Genomic DNA, 21,599 nt, shown 5'->3' with positions numbered 1-21,599 from the left:
AGTGGGGTGGGGGAAGAAATTACTGGATTTTTCCAGTGTTCTGGTGACTCCTTCAGTTTTTCTTTCTCTGCAAGATGCCCAAAAGGTAGAGGAGAGGTGTGAGGAGGAGAGGCAAGGATCTTTAAAAAACACAATGTGAGGAGATTAAACAGTCTATTAGAAAATTGTTCCCTAGAAACTAATTGCTGTGTTCCCATCCACTTTCAGTCTTCATTACTTTGCCAGAATTTTCATCTTGGGTCTGTACCTGATTCTGGACTGCCACTGGCAGGAGCATAAGCTTTTGTCCATTCAGACCCAGTGGCTACAGGTAGCTTGCTGAACAGCCTCAGTTTGATTGCCATTTTGAGAAGCCTGCAGTCCATGGCATACCTATAGGAGCCAGCTGTTCTGTGCAGTAAGGATGTGAGCATATGGATAAACTCCAAGGACTGTGACACAGAATTCTGACTGCAGAAATACCCAGACTGCAAGGACAGTACAGGGAATGGGGCAGGTAAAGCCCAACCCAGCTGCTGGTGGTGCTTGAGGATGATGCCTGTGTCCGAACCAGCACCAAGGGTGGGCTGTGATGTCAAGATCCCACTCTGCATGAGAAGTTGCACAAGGAAATCACCCGATGTGGATGCTGCAAGGTCAGGGCCTCTACTTTCATGTGTTGATATATATATATATTTTTAAGGGAAGCATATGTATTCATTTTTTTAATATGGGGGAAGAACCAGAAGATAAGTGAGGACTGCCCTAGCACTGCAGGAGACGTGGGGTACAGCCTCCCCTGAAAATGGACATGTGCTTTGCTCTAAATCCCCCATCACAGCAATGCTGCAGAGCTAATTGATCCTGGCTCTTCCACAGCCTCACAGAGCACCCTGACCTCCTGCCTCCGGCAGCTGGGAGGGCCAGGAGGCAGAGCAGCCCCTCTCCTTCTTCATTTTTTAATCAGAAATCCTGCCCCGATAAACCTTCCCTGCTGTAGTTCCTGCTGTCCGCTCTCAGGACAAGTTTCAGTTTCAACAAATCACCATTTTCTGTCAAAAAATTCACAACCAGCTCCTGTTACAAGCTGCTTTTCAGTTCCAGTGCGTAGCTAAAAAGATTGCTGCTCTGCCCAAAATAAAATCATATTGGCAAAGAGACAATTTAAACTCCCATCAGCCAGTATTTGTCACGATGAAGGCTGTGTTTCTCAGGAATCATACTATCACGTTGCTTCTTACAATACTGTTGGGACTCTCTCCGTGGGCTAATTAATATATTAGATGATTTATTTTATTTCAGGCTGAGATTTAGAGTAATTCAGTTTGTGAAATTACATTGAAATTGTAGTTTTCATAAAATTGCAGACAGACCAAAAAAAGTTCTGCAAATCTTTGTCATTTCAGATGTAAACCTCCTTTAAAGATATGGGAATGCCTTGTACATATTTCAAGTCATCCAGCTTCTTTTCCTTCCACATCCAGTAATCATGTTGACAAATTAATGGTAGAGAATTAGTTGTACATTAAAGATTTAAATTATATTATGCAGCGCATTGTCATAAAATGATATAAAACAATAGGAAAATAAATGTAAATTAATTCAAGTTACTGACATGTAAAACACAGAGTGACATCTGTACACTTAGCAACTTGCGCAGCTGCCGTACTTCTCAATGTACGGTACGTGTTCGGTGCAGGGAGTGGGGGAGCAGGGATGGAGGGATGGGGCTGGAGGCAGCGGTTGGAGATTTCGAGGGGCTGGGCCCAGCGTAACTCCGCTTCTAAACAAACAAATCTGTGTCCAGACTCACCCCTTTGTGCCCCCGGGGGGACACTGGAGAAGGTGCCTTTGTCCAGCGGAATGAATACCCCCTAATGACAATACCGGAGGTTTTGTATTATCCCGCCCTGAACCAAAACCTGCAAGTCCCTGTAAATGCCGAAGTGAAATTGCTTCCAGGGGCACAACCCTTGGACTTTCAAGGGCTCGCACACTACTGTGCAGGCTAATTACACGGACGCAGTTTCCTGGTATGAAGGAATGTGTTACCTGCAGCAACGGGCGCAGAAAATACGGGGAGCGGGAGGTGCACAGAGGAAACAGAAAGCAGCAGTGAATTCCAGCTCCAGCTCAAGGTTTATACCCACAATCCAGACCCATGCTGGGAGACTAATCACTCGGGCCATTCTTCAGGCTGTTGTCCAATCAGCCCGTGAATAGCAAAACTTCACAATGCAGAGTATGAATTAGAGGGGAATAAATGTGGGTGCAGACTTTTTTGCAACAATACCTAACTGGGCCTTTCAGCCAGGACAACTCATGGACAAAGGCCCGGCGGAAATTGAAGTAACTTTTGGAGGCCCTCGCGGCTCTTGTCAGTAAGAGCTGGCTCTAAAATGGTAGCACTGCCTTCTTTTTGTGCAGACCAGATCAATTATTCACTGGGGGGAAAAAGAAAAAAAAAAAAAAAAAGTCTTAAAAATTGGACATTTGTGTTGTACTTGCGTTGGAAATCAGGGCTGCTCGCCGAATGAAACCAAATATTTTTGTCTCCTCCTCCTCCTCCCTTTCATGGATGCTGTAATTATTTAGGCAGTGGCAGAGTGCTTGCATCCCACAGCTCCCACCCCCCGCACTAGAAAGAGAGGAAAGCTTCTTGAGCTATAGAGATGTCAGGTCTGTGTTTTAAAATTTAGCTTTGTTTACCCAACAGAATGGAATTCATTACTGTGCAAAAGTGGTTCAATTTTCTGACCTTTTTTATTCAAAATGTTGAAAGTAGCAAAAAGCTCATTCGAAGGTCACAGGTTTATGTATCTATTCTCTTAAGTGTTTTAGAAATTCATATGGAGGACACTAAAGGTGGAATATGTGAAAACATACTGTTCATTGTTTACCCTAACCTTGCCATGATTATTAGATAAATGAGTGAAGCAAAATGGCATTAAAAGCCATTGTTAACAGTGATTTTTTTTTTTCCTGAAGACTGTTCATTTTTGCCCCTGATCTGCAAAGGTCATTTTCTAATTCTTTTCACCGAGTAGTTTATATAACTTCTGCATTTCAAGTCTATAAAAAGCTTTTGCAGACTTTTCATACTACAAGTAGTAATTTGTTTCATTACCGTTTGAATTTTTATGTGTAATTCCTACAGGCATTTTGAGATGATATTGTCAGGCTTAAAAGCCGAAAGGCTTTTCAGTTTTTTTTTTTTAACCCAGATCCATTCTATCAGGATAATTTAAAATTAGTGGAATTAATCAGTCAGCCATTTAAAAGCCAAACTTTGCGGAGCAAGAGATTGGAGGCAAAATCATTTTATTTTTCTGTATCTGCAGCTTATTTGAAAGACCTTTTCAGCTCGCTATCCGAAGCTGATATTTAACTGTTACTTATTCCCCTAATTTCTGTCCTTTGTTCGAGGAACTTTCCTAGCTAGATCTTGTTGCTCCGTTCCATGCTAATTGCAAGCTTACATTATATAAATGGCTTTGTAAAGAAAACTATAACCCTAAGCCTTGAAAGTTGCATGTTTCTATTTGCTCAAACTTGATGCACTTATTTGGAGAGGGTCATTTCGAGGAAAGCTGTGTAGGCACTAAGAATGTCCTGTATAATAAGCTTAAACAGAACCCTTTGTCAGACCTAGTATTCTCAGGCCTGAAAATTAGGCCCCCTTTTTCTAACCGCGGGCTGAAGTGGTTCATTACCGCAGCCTCCTTCGCCGGGCCTTGGCCCAGCCATTCCCAGTACTCGAGCGCTGTAACTTCCTTAAAAAGGAAGAAGGAAAACATGGCACACAAAGGTCTTGTTAGCACTTCCTATGCGAAATTAGCAGCTTTCTAAAAGGTACAACTCCAATTACCTCACATTGTGGGGACGCGCACAAACCCAACAATGCGTCCAGTCTTGCAAGTGACATTCTGTCTCTCCGGAGTTACTTCCCTAATTAGGGATGACGAAGCTCCATTCTGGCGAGTGCATCTATTTACAGTGGGCCACAATGCCGCAACTCGAGCATCCTTCTGAAAGGCCCGTGTTAAAAAACACAAGTGCTCTTTTGGCAGAGCTGTCTATGGGGAAGCGCCGCATTCCTGGCGGCTACACCCTCGAGAAAGTGCTGCTGCGTTCCCCGTATTGTTCACACTTCAGGACTCATTGTGGACAATAAAGCTTCTGCCCAGCGAGCTCTGGGAATTACAGTGGACAATGAGGAGGCATTCTTAGGAGAGTCTAATGATGGAAAAAAAGAAAAATATTTATTGCTTTTGACAGTTTCACAAGGGGCAAAAATCCTTGTCATGGCTAAAGTTTCCACAGCTGTTGGAGGAAGGGTGGTCATATGGACTAAAACAGTTCAGCTCCTTTGTTAGGAGCCTGAGCACAAGGGCCAAGCTGTGAAATTAAAGATTAAGTTCATTAAGGTAAGATAATGACGCTTGCATTGTTGTTGATACAGGTGTAGCCGCAAAGCCCAGCACGCCAAACCTATCTGCAAGGGAAACCTTCTGTCAGGCACGCTGGAGACGTTTGCTGCTTGTCCACAGCCCTCAGCAGGGCTGGAGACACGCACCTTGGTGTGCTGGGGGGCAGGAAGCGTTTGGGGGCACCACAGGACTTGTCTTTGCCCTGACAAGATGCCCGCTCAGATCGAGGGCTAGAATATGTTTCCACTGAGTGGAAACATCTTGAAATACCAGCTGCGTTACTGTGAGAGAGGAGGAATTATTAATTCCCTGGTAGCTTATTTGACATAAAAGTGTTGCTGATTATTAGTTTGCTGCTGCTGTTGAGTGTTTGGGTTCTTCGTTATTATTGCATTATTTGTATTCTTAACAGTTCAAAAGTTCAACAGTTTCAACTAAATTGCACTCTAATATTAGGGTTCCAGCATAAAATTACTGTAGTTAATAGTAAAATAAGACCTTTGTGTAGGTATATAGATAGCTTCCCAAATTCATTAAAAAAGCCCTCGTGAATTAGCACAAACATACTGCTGGGGGTTGCACTATTTTGATTCAGAAGATCAATTATCTGTTGTGCTACTTCGGTGAGGGACACGGATGATAATTTCAAGTGATTAAAAATGCTGCGGTACATTTCCATTTTATTTCATTACAATAAGCATAAAGCAAGGGCTTGTACTGAAGAGCCTGACATCTCCGTTTTGCTGTTTTGCTTTATCTGGCACATTGGTCACCCAGTGCATGTACTGATTGTGACTGCTGTGAGCGTGTCACATGCAGAAATGAACAAGCCAGCGAGCAGGATTCTTTCTAAACCTGCTGCTCAGACAATGTGTCCGCATGGCAAAGCCAGCAAGAGCATACAATTTAATCCACTCTTGTTTTACCTGCTTCCCTGTGCAGTCTTCAGTGTGTTTTGTAGTGCAATAGTTGGAGGTAGCACGCTCTAAAAAAATTTTTCCCACATGTTTCGTGTAGGTAAGCGTCTACAAGTGGACACTGACTGTTTCTTAGAGATTAGAATTTCCACAGCCTGATGCCTGTTCTTTCGGGGCTGGACCGGTGAATAACATTTCATTTTCTGTCTCAGTCTACTTTGGCAGTCCAATAGCTCCTATGCCCGTTTGGGAAAAAAATACGTGGAAAATACTAGTCTCAGAAATTCCTCAGACACAACTGCTTTTATTCAAAGCTGAAAAAGTGTTCATACTAAACAGGCACATGAAAAATGCCAAGTGTCTCCTTCTTTAAGCTAACAATAAGTTTGGCCCCATCCTGCTAGCATTACAGAATTGATTCCATTATCTTCTGCCTTCTTTAATCTGTTTTCCACATACAGGTGCCTAAGGAAGGAAATAGTAGTTATGGTTAGAAATGTGCTGAGCTATAGATATGCTAAGTAGTGGAAGTCTTGCTTTTTTACAGAGGCATCTGTTTGTACAGAAATTCTCACTTTCTGTTCCTGGGGAGAATAAATAATGTATCAGTATTTTTAGAAAGTGAGTTATTCAAGTAACATGTAACCTCTTTATGGCATCTTTAAAATTTGGGATCTAGGTTTAGTCTTGTGGTGAAGATAATGAATTCTGTTTGCTCACTTGAGAGAAAAAACCTGTTACATAGCTGGAATATATATTCTATTACAGCTAATGTAATGCTTCATCCCTTGAACCATTTGATAATTACAAAGATTGTCGCAGGCAACTTCTCAAATTTTCTTAAGTCTCGATCAACGCTTTGGTACTACAAAGAGTGGTCATTAGAAGGATGCTTTTTCATGAAGCAAAATGCTTTTGATTTGTTTTTTTAAAAGCTCAGGATGTTTTTTTTTCTATAAAGAGCTGTTTATTACCCAAATAACTTCGACCTTTTTTGGCTATGAGAATAATTTTAAATTATTTAATTTAAATTATGTAATAATTTTAAAATATAAATCCTCAGCCTCTTCTGTTTTAACATTTTTGAGAGACTGTTGAAAAATCCTTGTAAAATACAACTGAACTGAAATGAAATACTGTTCATGAAATAATTTGCCTACGAATCATTACTAACAAATCAAATCAGCTTTGTTTTCCTGCATGTATATGTGGCTAAGGCAAGAGAAGAACTTTAAATATTTATTAAATAGATCACAGACTAAAAAAGGATTCTTTGTTGAGATGGGTAAAAGAAAATGAAGAAAATGACACTTGAGCTGTGTTTCTCCATCTACATCTGTATGCATACAGGGTGGAGGTATTATATTTGAAAAACAGCATCTCACAAGTAGATTGTTTTCACAATGAGTTTTCTCTGTGGAACGGTTCACATGTTGCATGGGTGTGCTTCTCCCTCTTATATACGTATATATACAGCCTTATTCAGAAATGCCTCCATTTATGTGTGGATATGGATGAACACAGTAGTGTGTGTATATGACTACCATCTCTATATGGGAATATGCTCATATATTAATTTGAATGCACTGACAAATTCCTATTGCTTTCTATATATTATGTCCCAAATGAATTGTTCATTGTAATCTTTCTTCATCTGCATAGAGATATAACAGATCCAGTTATGATAAATATTGCTTTGACATAAATTACTTTCTGTAGCGCTGTATCCATTTCTACTTTCCGCTTTCAAAGGAATAGTGAAAAATGGTTAAAAACTTGTGCCAAATCTTTTGTCTTAGGAATTATGCAAGGAATTTGCACCAGTGATTGAAGACTATTAGGTTCTATTTGTCCTGTGATCGACCACCTTTTTTTGAAGAGTAATTCATCCCTCACAAATACAAACCAAATTATGAAAGCACCTGAGCTTTGCTATGAATGAATGCAATGTATGAAATGCGTTGAAGTTGCGATGTATGGAATGAAATGCAGTTTGCACAATGATGTCTACTCCTGTCAGTCTCTCAAGGATAAAACTACACAGTTGTGAAGTGTCACTTTCCAAGCCAGCTATCCAAGTGATAGTTACAGGAGTCAGTGCTGCACACATGTAGAGCTTATCAGAAGATTTTGACATGAACACTGAATACTTTTTTTTCTGGTTTATATGCCACGTCTTTTTGACTAACCAATATATGGTAAAAAATTATTAAGAAATCTATGACAATTGCATTTCACTGTGCCCTCTACAGTACGTCCTGACACTGTAATCTTACTCAGCTGCCAAGTCCATCTTCTGTTCTCTGTGGATTAGTTATTTAATTTTTGTATTCAGTATATCAGAAAAGCTTAATCTAAAAGTCATTGCATGTGTTTTAATGTTAAAATTTGTCATTGCCATGTCAATTTTTTATATTCCAAATTATGTTCATCCCCTTTAACAGTACAAGTAGCAAATGTTTTGCAGAGAAACTAGATAGGCAGATTTAGTACACGGTTTTAACACAACACATTATTCGGTCCTGCTGGAAGTAAAATGCTTAGAGCTTTTTTTTTGTTGTGAAATATTGTTTTAAAGGATTAGGCTGAAATTTCTGAAGAATCTTGTATGGGCTAGAAAAGCTGTCACTAAGCATCCATGCTTTTTTGGCAAGAGAAATTAGCCTTCACTGGACTCCATACTGTGCTGCTCATGCAGCTGGTACACAAATTAGCAAGCATAGTTAGACTCCAGTGCAAGTCATTTTTCCAGCAGGTTATTTCCTGCAAAGTTAATATTACAACTTTTGGATACAAATGATTAGAAATTCTTGAGCATAAAAGCTTGCAGTCATCAATGGGAGTATGCAGACAGCTTATGCATATGAATTTCTTGGCCAATGGGAATGTCCTCTTGTGAAGTCCTGTAAGGGTTCCCGGCTAAGCACAGGTAGGCATCTGAACAGGCTGCAGTCTATTCTAGACCCTTCCTTGTTAAAAAGTACAGGAGACAGAGATTTAACTGTGCCTAGCAAATTACATGCTTAATGGGTAGCAGGACTGCAGTGAAGACCTTCTTTACTCCATTTATATTTAAATTCATTGCAGTGGTCTGCTTTTGTGCAATGCATGAATTGTCAAAAGGTGAAAATTTGTTTACTTTACTATTCCTTCTACCAGATTAAATGTACCTGTCCCTCTGAGGTGTATGGCTACACTACAAAGCCTAGAGATATTGCACCAAGCTTGGGTACAGCACAGAATCTAACTCACAGAAGTATGATCTTGCCCACTTGGGACTCGGACTTCCTGGGGCTGGACTGCTTCCAAGAGCTAAACTGGCACACTGCTCTATAGCACTGGAGTCTTCAGTGCAGACATATCCTCAAGTGAAGAGTCTTCACGTAGTCAGAAATGAAGGAAGCCCCTCTTAAAGAAGCTCTATTTTCTCTTCTTTCACCTGGTTTTGCTGGATTTCATAGCATGTATTTAGCTTCTGTCATTTTGGAGTTCATTCTGAGGAGGCTGGGGACTCCAGATCTTGGAGTCAGGCATAGAGCATAGATTCACAAGTGGGCTGATATTTCCTGTTTCACCGTCTATGTTATCAAACCCTAATTCTAAATAGACTGAAAAATACTGACGATTTGAGTACACTAATTAATTCTAAATATAGAGTTAATATCATTTAATTTTCTGAAGAGTCTTGGCTCTTCTGATACACTCCTGCATCATGTTGTTTCCATTTTCTTCTTCCCTTTTTATGAAGAACTGGAGTGTGGAAAATAATTATGATGGACAAAAAGGGCTCAAAGGCTACTTGAGTACAGGCAGGGGCCAGGGACACTGTTTCCAAAGTAGGAAAAGCTCAGATGCTACTTAAGATCCAGAGGAGGAGAATCGAGTCAAGGCAGCAGTATGACATTAGGCAAGAGAGTGAATTCAGGGAGAATAAGTAAAAGAAAATGAGAGGAGAAACGCTGGTGAGTATGTAGAGATTTTACGAGAGCACTGTCGATGGAGATGATGCGTTTAAAGGGCATGTGGTAAGAGCCAGGGAGATAAAGGAAAAACCGAAAAACCACCCATGACATGGGTTAGGAGGACAAAGAAAATTGACTGAGGGGTCAATTCAGAATGTTTTTAAGAATACACTTGAGTGTAAGTACCTAAATAACTTCATAGAAACCAAGCAGATGACTTATAGCGAAAGCCATGTGTGTACCCACGTACCCTGCTGAACTGGAGCTTTTAATGATAGCCTTTATACAGATTTGAGTGAGGGAGGAGTTGGACAAGAAGAGGTTACAATAACTGAGATACGAGGCCAGCAAACAGAGAAAGGCTAACACAGACTGAAAGCTAAAGGTAACATATCTACGCAGCAGAGCTTTCTACAAACTTTTCTGCTTTTGTTCCACACCCTCTGTTTTACACCAGATTGACAGCTTTCAACACTAACCTAAAACTTCAGGTCTTGTATGCTCCAACTTTGAAGATGTGCATAGAATAAGTTTCCAAGAGGCCAGGAAAAAAAGAAGGAAGTAAGTCAGGCTTCAAATTTCTTTTCTTCCCTTAATGGACCAGTGGACTCTCCTACCAAAAGATTTTCCAAATATTTCAGAAATACTCAGACTAAGAAGGCAGCAACATTTTCCCTTTCTAGAACAGGTGTGGCATCTGCAGTCAGACATTAACACTGCTTTCATATAGTTGGCAAATGAGTATTAAACTGCACTCAAAAGGTCTGTAAGTCAACCAAGGGTCTGTGCACCAAGCATCAGCTTGTTACTTGTTATGACATTGCCAAGTATCTAAAAACAAAATACCAGAACTGAGTGCAAAACTTGTAGTAACATAAGTGAGACCTCATTAAAATACCTTGTCCTTTTGGCCTCCTTCTGATTGTCAGCCCTCATCACTGGGAAAACTGCATTTTCCTGACGTTGGCTACCAGAGCTCTGAACCTCTTGTTTCAGTGTCAGCAATAAATGTTCAGAGCTTAACCTGGGCAACAGTGCAAATTGAAATATTGGAGTTGCGTGGGTCAGAACTCTTTTAAGAATATTCCTTTTGATTCTGCCTTGTAAAATCAACAAGAAAAGGCAACCAGGGAGCAATGTACAGAAAATATCTCTCAAAACTGCAATTTAAATAGAAATCTGAAATCAGCATCTTTAGTCAAACTTCCAGCTTAGATTTGGCCCCTGTGTTAGGCAGGCTTTATGATGGCAGGATGTTAGTTGTTTTTCACAGGATTAAAGCTTGCTTCCATTTATGTAATGCATACATAGATGAAAGAATGAAAAATAGCTATAAATTTTAGTAAATCTTAGCTGCCAACACTTAATTTTTCAGCAAAACTAAACAAATAATATATTATGCACATATATTTCTAATTGGGTGCAACACATTGCTCTCTTCCTCAAATTGCCAGCATGTTTTTTTTTGTCATCGATCTGGGCACTCTCTCTCTGCTTTCATACCTGCTCGTACCACATTGGTTGTCAGTACTGGGAGTGTTTGACATTGCTGCTGCCATTGTAAATTGAAAAATGGAACTACGGGCCAGATTGCTTTTATCTGTTTTCTAGTTTTGATCTTTTCATCTGCTCTTTGCCAAGTAATGTCAGCCATGATTACTTCTAACTTGCCAAAATTCTGATCGGCTTTTAAACAGGTGACATTTTCCTATAAAAAGACTCTACCACAAGCATGTTTCTTTTTCCAGCCCCGAATGTCACCTCTTTTCCCATAATTACAGTGGTCTAAGTGACACATTTCTGGACTACTGACAGTTTTAAAGATTTGCTGTTTGTGGGTATTGCAATTACTGTGCATTACCTTCTCCCTTCTGAGAGGAGTGAAATTATTTCCATAGATGTTGCTGCCTTCACAGTACTGCCTTTGATTTTGCACAGCTGGCTCTAGACTGGATCTAGATTTGGAAGTAGCTGCAAATAACTTACAGTCAGGCAAATAAATAACTTTGGAACTGGCTACTGCCGTTCCTTAAACAAAATCTTTCCTAAACTTTTGCTCTCTTTCCTGGAAATATTCTCAAAAACTTGTACCTTTGGTAGAAATCGTAGGCTAGTGTTTTTGCCCCGGCGTACTTACGGATGTTAATAGCACTTCTTCTTGCAATTATTCTTGCATGTAGATCTGTCATTTAGCCCATGGATCAAATCCCGAGTGCTACTCTACCTGTAAATCAGGTGCTGCACATGAACCAATATGCACAGTGATGACAATTGAGGTTTGTTTACTTAAGTTGGGATTTCATCTCTTCAGGGAGAGAAAGAACAGGTTGGAAATGAAACCTATAAACTGGCTTGGCGAGCCTAAGGTTACCATTTCCTTGGTCTGCCTTCTGCTTTCTGTTTAACATCACAATGATCAACAAATGCTACAGATCTAGACATCTTTCAACTTTACTGACAGATTCTGTATAAGAAAATAATAGTTCCTCATTTCACCTTCTCCTTAGTTTCAGAATAAAGCCCTGGGAAACACCACAGGCACAAACCAGTGATCCGCTTTTGGTCTCTCTATTACATTTATATATATATATGTATATATACATATACATAAATACATTTTTATTTAATGTCACAGAGCAGACTTACCTGAGTCTTCTGCAGTCTGTAGAAGGGTGATTCACACAACCCCTTCTGAACACTTGCTACATACCTCAGTATTTCAGATGTGAGTAGAAAGCTGCATAAATGTATTAGTCTGCATCGTAGATCTCTGGAACTAAAAGAAGAACGGTATTATGAATTATGTATATATTATTTTTTTAAAAGAAGGACTAATTCATTGATAACTTTAGGACAATTTTTTTTAATTTATGCATATTTACACAATTACATTTTTTTTTAAATTACCTACATAAATTAGGACCCTGAAGCAGAAATTTAAAGAATGGAGGGAACAAGAACACCTGTGCTACCTGCTGTAGGGAACCTGCTTTGGCAGGGGGGTTGGACTCGATGATCTCTGGAGGTCCCTTCCAACCCCTACAATTCTGTGATTCTGTGATTCTGTGAATAGACTTCACAGTCAGTCTCCTTTAAGTCCTTGGTATAGTCATGAAGTTAAGATACAAAAGCATTTGCAACAACAACATAGTGGGCAGAGAGTATAAAAGAGAGGCCATGCCATTAAGGCAATTAAGAAAGATTAAGATTGTTTGTGGTGGAAAGACCCATTAATCAATAGGCCAGAAATCACAGCATGTGGAATATACTTCACAAAAAAAAAAAAAAGAAAAAAAAAAAGAAAAAAGAAAAAAGAAAGAGAACAAACAGGCTAAATATATCCCATACCAAAGGTTATGGAGTTCTCATTAATGAGAAATCATATTAATCCCTCAGATATTGTTGGCTCCATAGTTAGGTTTTCCATTTGCACAAGAAGGAGTAACGCTGATGGAATGCATCCTAACTGATGCAAAGCTGCTGTTTAAAAAATACCAGTCCACAGCTGGCACCAAAGACACATAGCAATATCTGGGAAGGGAAAGCAGAGCTGACTCAAGGGAAGAGGTTGACACTTCTCAGCATTTTGCAGGGTAGGAACAGTCATTACAATTATTCATTGCTAGTAACAGTGACACACAACACCCCATTCATGTACCTAAAGCTGCTGTACAAAGAAGGCACGATGCTTGTCAGAAGGATGGGTAATTGAAAATCCTTGCATTTGCAAAATGCCTCTGGGCATCTAATACAAGTCTTCATATGGTAATGAGAAGAGGAAACAAAGTGGGAGGGTTACTGCACATATTGAAACTTGCATCTGAAATAATCGAAAATTGGTTTGAACAGCCATGTAACCAGTACGAAGCTGTGCGGCACTCAGCTTCATCTTCAGCAGCAAGGTGACCATACAGTTCCAGCCCTATGAATGCTGTCTGAAGAAGCAGCTACTGGTGGGCAAAAACTGCTTTGCAGAGGGTTTTGCACAAATAGCTGCAGATGGCTGGATTTTTTTTCTTTGCTTTTTTTTTGGTTTTTAGCAAACTGAAGAGCAAAGGTAGAAACAAGTGTGTTTTGTTTTGTTTTTCCCTAGGAAAGGTGCATTTCCATCATATTTGAATTTATGAGTAACTCCTAAAATTGTCGCTTTAGAAATTGCTATTGATTTCTTTTCTCAGAATGGCCAGTTTTAGAAAAATTATTTTAAATTTTCAGAACAATTAAGATGAGATATTTTAGTCATCAAGTCATTGATTTGCAATGGGGGGAGGGTGGGATTTATTTATTACTTAAATTTTAATTGCTGTTCAGGTGAGAAAAATCAGCTCACAGCTGAATATGATTTTTGAGTATATGGCATCAGTGGAAGAGGCATCTGAAATGACCTTGCAATTCATGAAGTAAGTTGCTACTTTTATTATTATTATTTGACTTAGCAAAGGTATATTGGGTTACTATCACTAGAAATGACTGTAAGAGGTCAAGTGAGTTAAGAAGAAGAGGCAGCTGTTTTGCTTACTCCTATAGTAGTTCTGCTGTTGGGAATAGAGTAATAAATATCAGATAAAAGCTTGACCTACTGCAGATACTCTAGGCAATATTAGCCAGCTCTTCAGAGAGGTTAAGGGCCCATAGAATGACTCTTTAATTTCATGTAAAGCTACAGGATTCTGGAATTTCTTAGTCTCTACGTGCTTTGCTACTCATTTATTAAGGAGAAACTAATACAATTCTCAGAAAAAATATGGTGATGTAACAAATCTTCATGGAGCATTTAATTTCTGAACTTCTGCATCGCTTACAAAGTAACACTGTCTAATACAAGGCATCTTTGTTGTAACTTCTAAAGTTGCTTTCATTTTTCTGTTAAATCTGCTAGAGCTTGGAAAGAATGAGCATTTGGTCCCCAAACTGTTTATGTTGCCACGTTGTATGCTGCAAAGTAGATGGCTCAACTAACACAACAAAATGTTCTGGTGGCAAAATGAGCATTGGTAAGGAGTTACATGACCAGGATAAAGATATCAACAGTAAAGGAACCTGGTAGTTTCAGATATTTTCTGTTTCTTAACAGGACTGGCAAGCAACTTCTTTCTATATGCTCTTCATAGTACATATTAACAAAATACAGCATGGTAGCTTTTGGCTGAAAAATCAAGAGTTGGCAGTCTCCTTAACTGCTGAGAGCAGTCTACAGAGCAAACCATTTGTGTTTTTTGAAGATCTTGCAGTGTATTTGATACCAAGTATGTGCTGTTGTTTTGGGAGGCAAATGCACTTAGTAGATGTCTGTTGTCTGCGAAGAAGTGTGGGGTTTCTGGGCTTTGTGATCTTGATAAAATTTATATTTTATCAAACAAATAATTTACTGCTGATGTGTGGGTGGATGTTCCTCTGTCACAGAGTCTGAGAATTTTAGTGAGGTTTTTGGCTGCTGTGCATGTTTTCTGCCATTCTTCTTCTATACACAATCACCTTGCTCTTTTCCTATTGCATTTTCTCAATTTTACTACATAAACACATCTTCTATCATATTGTTTATCCATGCATGGAGCAAGAAAATAATCTGACTGCACCATTCTAGACCTCTTGACATTTATAGAGAGTTGGGATTTAGACAGACCATAGAAGAAGGAATTGCACAATTCAAGATGAGAAGTGATTAAGACATGAACAAGGATTTCAGCAGAAGCAAGGTCAAGGTAAAGATGAACTCAAGCAGAATTTCATAGGTGGAAGTAAGCAAGAGGATGAGAAAGGCAGTCTGGTGCTATGAAAAAACCATTTATTGTTTTGAATTTTGCTCTGGTGGGATAGAAATGTAAAGAAATGTAATATATTTTAATTATGCTGTGCTAGCTAGGGCATAGAGATGCCAAATGCTTAGTGACACACTGCTGTAGTTTCCTATACCTCCCTCTTACTTACATACTTCCCTCCTCTCAATCCATTTCCATATGTGGAAAATGTCAGGCATTTGAATTAAACATTTCACATGTTACAGTTGTAACAAAGAAATTCATAGCAAATGACTGCTAAAATATTTGTTTACTCTGTTCTCATGAATTAAGACAGCTTGCTAGTGTCGAAGAAGTTGCCATAGTGTCTTATTCCCAATGTCTGTTTGTGGGAAGAAGCAATACTTGCACAGAAATCACATGCAGTTTCTAGGTCAGCTTTATTTTGCATTTCCTATCATCTGTCCATGCATGCTCTTTGATGTGCTGAATAGCTTGTAGGTGTTTGGTCTGCTGGTGAAAAAAGCCTAAGACCAGACACTGAGAGAATCCTGAGCCCCTGCAATGGGGCAGCCTGCCATGTGCTTCTGCTGTGGAGAGGAATCTGAAAAGAGGGGTGGCAAGGGCAAAGTGCATATCTATAGAAGTGGACATCAGGGCTGATAGACCTCTCACAGTTTGGCACTGCCAGCTTTGGTAAGGTTTATTCCATGTTCTTGGTTCAAAATCTCAGTGCAGTGCTTTTTGATGCTTGTATATTAATTTCACTGTAGTTGTTAGCCAAATTAATTGGCTCTCCATACTAGAAAAGGATAAACAGTTATATAACAAAGTAGATAGCCGTTTGAGAAATATTTTCCTTCACTCTGCAAAACGGATTTTTGTTTTCTTTGTGTCTCTTATTGTCCCTGGGCACCTGCATAGCGAGGGAAAGAATTTTTGTGTCCAAGTTCTTGATCTTCCTTCAGTTTAAGTACTCTCACTGATTACCAGAGCTCCATTTAAACTGGAGGGAGGCAACCTCTTCACAAGCTGGCTGCCATTTAGGGCCCTTAGGGTGATGCAGTCACTGTGCTGATGAGAGGCAGTGTGGGCAGCACCAAGTTACTCTCTCACACGTTACTGAGCATGCACAATCCTGAGCATTGCTAATGAAGGAAGAAAGTTACCTCCCACTCAGCTCCCTCCCCAGCTGATAAAGTGCCCACACAGCTTCTGAAATCAACAACCTTCAGTACTATTAGCAAATTGGTTGGTGAGCATAGAACCCAGTGAAACAAACCGTTTTGCAGTCTTACAATGCTGTAAAAATTTTGGTTTGTGACTGGGTGACCTAATTTGTGACATAATACTTTGTATTAGGGATGATGAAGTCATATGAAGCTCATGTTTTAGAGAATAGCTTGCACCATGGAATTACAAAGATAAATAAGGGTTACAAAGATATTGTTCAGCTTTCCTTTGCTTCCTCCACTAGCTCAAAATCTAACAGCATAGCCCAGCTTGCCAATACGAATAACAAGAGGCTCAACCCTTTATGACACAGAGCAAGCCTTGCCATGCTTGATTCCTTTCCATAACATGTGTGTCTTCCTCAATAGCATGATGTTCAGTAAGCTCTTATCTATGCATGCTCCTCATCCTGGCTCCAGGTAAAGCAGTCTCTTTTTTTTTTTTTTTTTTTTTTTTTTTTTTCCTCCCCTGCAAATAAGGAGTTATTGCTAGTTACAGAGCCAGCCAATAATTTTATCTGAGGAGTGTGTGGAATTGATTAATAACCTTAACTGAAATAAAGTAGATGGATATGGGCTTATTTTAACACAATATTTCCTTCTAAAGAAGATAAAGATGGTTTATTCCAAACTTTACATTTTTAGTGTGTTTTGACCGTGGATTTTATAGAAGTAAGATTAATGTCTTCCAATAAACTTTAAATATTCCATTTTCTCTCATGGGAGTGCGAGAGACTTACTGGACTTTCAACAACTTAAGCAGTCTCCACCAACAACACACAATTCTACCTCCACTTCAGAAGGCACTCTACACAAATATGAGCAGTCCTACCAATGGGCTTGAAGTTAGACCTGCCTTGAGACAGAGCACATCAGTTTCTTTCCTTTCAAGTTTCTGTGAAGCTTCAATCTTGAATTTACTATAGCAAATTTCTGCATTCTGATGCTTAAAGTAAGAATAAATAATTATGAAATTAAAATTCATTGAATGAATTGGCTGTATTGGTGTAAGCAAGCACTTAAGATACATCCGAAATGAAAACAAACCTAAGTAGACAATTCAGCCTTGGCTGCACAATGAAAAGCCTCTAGTTGTACATTGACCAATATCTTTACAACAAATGAGGCATTCAGATATTGTGCACAAGAACGGTGCTGGTTTAAAAAAAAGAAAGAAAGAAAGAAAGAAAAGAATCCCTCACAAGGTGTGTCTTTGTGAAATATATTGTCTTTCTGAGCTCTGTGCGTATGTTTATTTGACTATTGTTTGCATAACCTAGAAGATCAAAGAATGAAAAGTTGATATGCACAGGAGAGATTTTCTGAGATGTTTTACTTCTTGATGCACAGGCAATCTAAACATTAATATTCATCATGTTATAATTTTCTTATTCCTATGCCAAGCTTCAAACCACTTAGAATTAAGACTCTTTTCTGTTTTGCTGCTATTACATATTGTTTTATCTGCTTTCACTTCATCTTGTACAGTGCCACCTAAATAAGCAACTGTGCATGATTGATTGCTCTACAGCTTCAAATTGTGATTTGTAGAGGAAATAAAATTCCTGATGCATTTCTGGGGAGGGGCACTGGGGAAGGTAGATATCTGCATGTCTGTTTTAACACATGATCAGAATCTTACAATCCCTGTCTTGCAATTAGATCTATGTAGTTTTTCTTTCTGCTAATAACCACTGAGAGCTTCAAAGTAATTCTGTAACTTGTGATGCTTCTCCAAATGGTTATGCTGATGGTGAGGCTGAAGTTCTGTCTGAACAGTTATCATCAAAATCATGACTTCATAAGATAGCATAATGTGAAGACATATTCTCAAAAAGCAATGCTGCTATAAGAATAGCAACTACATTGTTGAACACTGGATGAGCGCAGAGTCTGGACCTAAAGATCTCAGAAACGCAATGAGTTCTGATGAAGGTTGTGAAGCCTTGAGCAGAACTATTTTGCCTAAAAACTCCCAGGACTTCAGGCTCAGAAATTACTGATATTGAATCTTTTCTTGGGGGATGAGGGGGTACTGTTTCAAATGCCTTCATGGCATATTTCACCCAAGTGAAAGATTCCCCATCCACGTAGATAAAGAAATCATGCTAAGTTCTTAATGACAGCAAAATGATCTTTCATGTCTGCTGCTAGCACTTCGTATACTGCTGCCTACTTTTACTAATTTTTTTTTTTTTTTTTTAGGGGGGGTAGAATTAATTTCCCAGATCAGAAATAATAAGGTGAAAAGGAATTCTGCTGCTGAATTTAAGCACAACTGAGTGTTATCCAGAGGTTAAATTCTTTTCCTGCTTAGCATAAGAACATAATAAGAACATAAGAGGCGTGCTGGCTCAGAACAAAGGTCAGCGTAGCCCAGCATCCTAGCCCCAATGATAGCCAAAAGCAGGTACGAGGGGAAGAGTAGAGAACAGGTCTTACAATATCAGATTCTTTCCTCTAAGCTTTCTCCCATCTCTCAGCTACAAATAACTGAAAAATTTCCTGAGAGGGGTGCAGTTCCCAAGTATTTAAAAGCCCTGTATGTGTTTCAGTTTTGTAGTCTTACCCGGCCTCCCCTTGAATCTACGGAACTTTACAATATCTGATAACTGATGACTAACATGAGTTGGGTGCATGGATTTTGTGGCAAAAAGTGTTGTTAGGGACTCAGGTCTAATACTTCCTCTTTCTCTGTATTTAGTAGTTAGTTTAGTAGCTCGAGAACAAATCTGGCAGTTTACAAGTCTTATAAGGAGTGGCTGAGAGAGCTGGGATTGTTTAGTCTGGAGGAGACTCAGGTGCCTCATCATACTCTACAACTTCCTGAAGGGAGGTTGTGATGAGAAGGGGTTTGGCCTCTTCTCCCAGGCAGTGAACAGGACCCGTGGAAATGGCCGCAAGTTGTGCCAGAGGAGGTTTAGATTAGACATAAGAAAAACTTTTTCTCTCAGAGAGTGGTCAGGCACTGGAATGGGCTGCCCAGGGAGGTGGTGGAGTCATTGTCCCTGGCAGTGTTCAATAGGCTCCTGGATGAGGAGCTACGAGAGATGGTTTAGTAGCTTCTGGTAGCAGTGGTAATGGGAGGACGGTTGGACTAGATGATCTTGTAAGTCCTTTTCAACCTTGTGATTCTATGATAACTATATAATGAGAATTAAGACTGTATTCAAAATGGGCAGGGCAGGGTACTAATAAAGTGTTGATAAAAGAGTAGCCTGTGGGTTGAATGAGATACTCAAGCTGTTCAGGCAGTGTGCTAGGGGCAAAGAAAGAAGGCGATTACCTTTGAATTATTCAGATCTGAACAAAAGAAGAATAGCTGACAGAAGCCCGTGGACATTTCTGAACCTTGCCAAGGAGCAGGCAGACATGAAACAAGATATCTGTTCGGTGGCAAAATTCAGTTACGTTGCTCTCAGCCCAGATCACAATAAATTCTTACATCCATCTTTCTTGATTTTTCAAACATTTCCTTTTTCTTTTATTTTTCCAATAAAATTAATCTGTTATTTATAATGATATAAATTAACTTTCTGAGACCATGTTAGCCATTTACATTTCCCCCTAGTAAATATGTGGAACAAGCCACTGACCAAATGCAAGCCTATCTGCAGCAAATCCTCCACTGTAAGTGCTTGCAAACAACAAAGGCACTCAAGTATTCTGATGATGTGGATTGTGTAAGGACCTATGTGGTTAGACAGAGCAAATCTTTTATTTTCTGTGCCTACTGTAACCAGCCGTATCTCCTGCTGTTCTGAATCACTAGGTTCAGATGACTGGCTTCCATGAATCTTGTAGTTGGAAATGTTGAAGACAGAAAAGCTCTAATGGGTCATTTTGGACAGCCTCCTGCCAGGTCATGATTATTCCCTCCAGAGCTATGTTAGTGCTTGATGAACAACATCACTACCCACAAATGAAGCAATATTGACCACAAACATAGACAAACAGAAAGAAGTTATATTTGAATGTTGTCAACAAATACTTCATCTGTAGCCTGTGTTTTTATTCTGTGTTGTATTTACTTTTTTCCCCATGCATTGGAAAGACAGGAAAACAGAAACTGTTTTGAAAAGCTCCAGAAGAAACCCATCAAACCATCAAACTGCTCAATTGATGAATTTGTGTTGGTTTCATTATGTTTAAATAATGAGGAATGCTGTATGATAACCACAGATGTTTCTCAGATGTCTGCACATTTTCTGCACATGGTGTTATTTTCTGGCTTTGCTTGCTTTTGTTTTGCTTTTATGAGAAAATGCGTTGATTCTGTAGAGTGGGAGATGTTCTGTTACCTACCAGCTGGTCTCTTGTGTCCCCCAAAGGATGTCTCATTTGATCAGTGGGTTGCTCTTACTGTCTGAGAGTTTACAGATCATCCTAATGTCATCTAATCACACAGTTGACAATTTTTCCCTCAGAAGAGCTTTTAATAAGACTGTCTCAGTCAGAGTGATGTATATAATCTTAATTTCTTGGAACAACAGAATCATTTTCTGGAGTGATATCAAATGTCTTTGTTACCTGAACAAAGTGCCAGAGGTTCTGGAAAGCTTTTTATTCCAGCCTGAAAGAGTTTGTTAGACCAACTCCATAGTTCATAAAATCTGATGGGGTGAGACCCATATGAGGGAGGAGGATTGTCAATGCTAGTCTTAAGTGTTCACTTTTAATGAGATTTTCCAAGCTTGCAGTATCAACATTCTCAATCTGCAAGTCCTTTAGAGTTCTTAATGGTTTCTGACTGTGCCCATGGCAGTAGTTGTGAATGTTTTTACCTAATCTACTTGGTGATGAAGCTGTATTCAATTTCATCTTGTGATCAGATCTCTGCAATGCACCTACATCCATTTATATCACAGGACCAGAGTCAAACTTCAGCTGTGGTTTATTTGTGAAAGGGAGTTTCATAAGCAGCCTTCAGCATCTCCACTCTATTATTTGAAAAGAATTTTTTTGTACTTTTTTCCCTCCCTTAAAATGCTATGATCCTTATTACAGGAGCTATCTCCCTTTTTGTGTGATTCTGTGTCAGTGGAGATGAGCTGATGTGCCTCAAGGGATCAAGACTGTCAACCCTGACTCTGATAGATGGCTTCTTGGCCAGTGGAGCTACACATCTTATAGTCTCTGCAGAGCTCTACACTCTCAGGTAACGCTGTAAAGCTCAACAGTTTACACAAGATTTGGGAAGAAGGGGAGCATACCAAAAGGATATAACGACAACAGTGCATTTTTGTGTTATGAATGGTAAGGATTTGAGAATATCTTTGATATCATGACAGACAGTTATGACTGAATGTGAGAACTGACAAGTGTATTTTTATATTCCAAA

Source organism: Lagopus leucura, unplaced genomic scaffold, assembly GCF_019238085.1.
Source record: "Lagopus leucura isolate 7727_CA_CO unplaced genomic scaffold, USGS_WTPT01 Super-Scaffold_73, whole genome shotgun sequence".
NCBI classification, from domain to species: domain Eukaryota; kingdom Metazoa; phylum Chordata; class Aves; order Galliformes; family Phasianidae; genus Lagopus; species Lagopus leucura.
The sequence above is the reverse complement of the archived record's forward strand: the minus strand, read 5'-3'. Positions refer to the sequence as shown.